Below are 3735 nucleotides of genomic sequence, written 5' to 3'. Positions count from 1 at the left end.
CACAAAAATAAACTCAAAATGGATAAGGGACCTGAATGTGAGACAGGAAACCATCAAAATCCTAGAGGAGAAAGCAGGAAACAACCTCCTTGACCTCAACCGCAGCAATTTCTTACTTGACACATCCCCAAAGGCAAGGGCATCAAGAGCAAAAATGAACTATTGGGACGTCATCAAGATGAAAAGCTTCTGCACAGCAAAGGAAACAATCCATAAAACTAATAGGCAACTAATGGAATGGGAAAAGAGAGTTGCCAATGACATATCAGATAAAGGGCTAGTATCCAAAATCTATAAGGAACTCACCAAACTCCACACCTGAAAAACAAATAATCCAGTGAAGAAATGGGCAGAAGACATGAACAGACACTTCTCCAAAGGGGACATCCAGATGGCCAACAGACACATGAAACGATGCTCAGCATCCCTCATCATCAGGGAAATGCAGATAAAAACCACACTGAGATATCAACTCACGCCGGCCAGAGTGGCTAAAATGAGCAAATCAGGAGACTATAGATGCTGGCGAGGATATGGAGAAACGGGCGCCCTCCTACACTGTTGGTGGGAATGTAAACTGGTGCAGCCCCTCTGGAAAAGTGTGGAGTTTCCTCAAAAAATTCACAATAGAACTCCCCTATGACCCAGCAACCGCACTGCTAGGAATTTACCCAAGGGACACAGGAGTGCTGATGCATAGGGGCACATGGACCCCAATGTTCATAGCAGCTCTCAACAATAGCCAAATCATGGGAAGACCCTAAGTGTCCATCAACGGACGAATGGATCAAGAAGATGTGGTTCATCTATACAATGGAATACTACATGGCAATGAGAAAGAATGAAATCTGGCCACGTGTAGCAACATGGATGGAACTTGAGGGTGTTATGCTGAGCGAAATAAGTCAGGCAGAGAAGGACAGATACTCTATGCTTGCACGTATAGGTGGGTTAGGAGGAACTTAACATAGGACCATGGAGAAGGAGAAGGGGAAAAATAGTTGGGGAGAGGGAGGGAGGCAAATCGTGAGAGACTCTTGAATGCTGAGAACAAACTGAGGGCTGATGGGGGTGGGGGAGAGGGGTAGGGGGGTGATAGGCATGGAGGAGGGTACTTGCGGGGATGAGCACTGGGTGTTATATGGAAACCAACTTGACAATAAACTATTTAAGAAAAAAAAAGAGACAGAGATGTATATTCTTCATCTCCTTTCCGCTTATGGATTCTAAAAAAATCTTAGTACACGTACATATTGATATAAGCCAATGTGTTGCACTCAGGCCTACTAGGAACGTATCAGTACTGCATTTGCCTTGAGCACACCTGTATTATAGGGATAAATTTCTTTGGTCTATATGTTCCATAGTCCTATTGCACAATAAACTCCTTTAGAAAAATTTCTTAAGTATGTTGTCTGCCAATGATAGTCTATTGCTGGAGTATACAGAACAGTGCCCTGAACATCTTTGCTGTATATAAAATAGTCGTGGAAAGTTTTGTTTCATTATGTTTTTTCCAAATGAGCTAAGCAGTGTGTACTACTAGTGTCAGGCTTGAACCCTCCATATAGCCACACAGAAACAGGCAAGTATACTCTCCCTCTCTCAGCCGTACAAATAGTCTGATTAAGAGAGAGTAAGATCTCTGTTCAGAATGTTCTTGGTCACTGGACACCTCATAACCAAGGCCTTGTATTAACCACTATTGCTCCAGTTTCAAGGATTTCCCAAGTCAGAAAAACTTGTGATCAGTGTTAGTAAAATATTGGTAATCGTAAAGTGAAATGATGGGGTCTAGGGGCAGTGAATTATATTAATCTCTACTTTTGTGTAACTTCTAACAATTTTAAAATAAAAAGTAAAGAAACGTTATGACTTCTTTATTTTGCTATTGTGTTTTATGAGTTCCTTATAATTTGGAAATTAATCTTTCGTCAGATATGTGTTTTGCAGATGTCTTCTCCTATTCTGTAGGTTGCCTTTTCATTCTGTTGACTAAAGCTTTTTAGTTCAAAAAAAAAAAAAAAAAGGAAATTCCATACTAAACACGTAATGGTGCCAGGACGAAAAACTCCCTATCTTTAAAGAGGGACAGAACACTAAATATCTAGAGCCTGCTGTATGTCCTTCATACTTTGCTTCATCTCATGTTCTCAAAGTCCTGTATTAAAAATAAAAACCTAAAAAAAATTTTTAATAGAAGTAAAAACCTGTTGTTCTTATCATACGAAAACCTTTATTGGTAGGTAACAGATTTTGAGTTAAGATTCTAATATCCAAACTTACTTGAAGGAATAATTTAACTAAAAAGACAATAAGCAATTTTTTAAAGTTCATTCTTGGCAGAATTCAAAGAAAGCCCATTAACGGATGCCATTTTCCACCTATCGAAATGGCAAAGATGTTTAAAAAGAATAAAACTTGGCAAACTTCAGAGAAACTGATGAGTAAATGAAGGTATCCAACTGTTCTAGAAGGTTATGTGAAATGCATATTCAAAGCCTTCAATGTGTGCACACTATTCTGACCTAGATATCACGTCTCTGCAATTTTCCTAAGGAGATCATTTAAAGGTTAAATATTTTAGCTATTTAGGATATTTACTGGAACACTGCTTAGAATAGCAAGTTCTACAAAGAACCTCGTTGAATAAGCAATAAATGTTTAAATGTATAATGTATAATCTATACGAGAGCAGACAGTAGGTCTCTTAACTGAACTGCACTTAACACATTGACACAACTCCCAGGGTCCCCGCTGAGTCACAGGGAAATAGGCAAAATGCTGTACCGAAGGGCCCAGAGAAGCTCAGGATGGTGCAAGCGCAGTGTGGGAAACACCTTGCCAGAGAGGACTCTTTTCTTCTATACAGGCTTGTTTTTGTCTCTTCCAGACTCAACCAACCTCCCGTCCCATCAAGGAAGAAACTCTGACTCGGCCATTCTCAGAAGAATACCTCCCTTCGGGTTCCCAGGTGACAATGTGATACTGGACACGGAAAGCAGTACCATGTACTAGTCAAGTGTGCCCCGGCCCCACACTGCCTGCCTCCGAATGGCAGCACCACCACCTCCTATCTGTGAGACCATGAGCAGGTCACTTAACCTCTCTGCTGCAGTTTCCTGAGTAACCTAACCAGAGAGGGTCGGAGAACCTACCTCCAGTGGCGGTGGAAGAGCTTCACGAGCTCACACGCAGCAAGTGCTCAGGACAGTGCCTTAGCACATGGCAAGGGTCCAGGAAGCGTAAGCAGCCGTTATTGTGACTGTTCTGGTTGTGGACTCAGATACATCCTGGCCGGCCCCGAGCAGAGTGCCAAGAGCCATCTGGTGAATGAAAGGATGAACACACAGTCCTGTGTGTCCTCATCCAGATCATCTCCGAACACCTCCTCTCAGTATGGCTTTACGTCTAAAGCTTCCCACAAATCCTCCCAAATGCCTTACCTTTTGTTTGCTGCCCTCACCCCGACTTTTCATCTGCCACCTGCTAACAACAAAAGCTGGGAAGTGGAGGGAGGCACATCAGAGGAATCATGTAGGGTTGATGGGATTTACACACCCCACGGGAACTGTAGCAAAGGTCAGGCTTATGCAATGCCCTCCAAATACCTTGTCAGGAAACTGCACACATGGACAGCTTGTGATAAGTGTCAGAAATGAAATGTTTCCAAATGCATATAAAGGCATTCTGCCCTCATTTCTTTACCACACGGGAGGCAAAATGATAGGTTCC

The sequence above is a fragment of the Hyaena hyaena genome, unplaced genomic scaffold (assembly GCF_003009895.1).
Source record: "Hyaena hyaena isolate Hyena2069 unplaced genomic scaffold, ASM300989v1 scaffold_1171, whole genome shotgun sequence".
Classification (NCBI taxonomy): domain Eukaryota; kingdom Metazoa; phylum Chordata; class Mammalia; order Carnivora; family Hyaenidae; genus Hyaena; species Hyaena hyaena.
The sequence above is the reverse complement of the archived record's forward strand: the minus strand, read 5'-3'. Positions refer to the sequence as shown.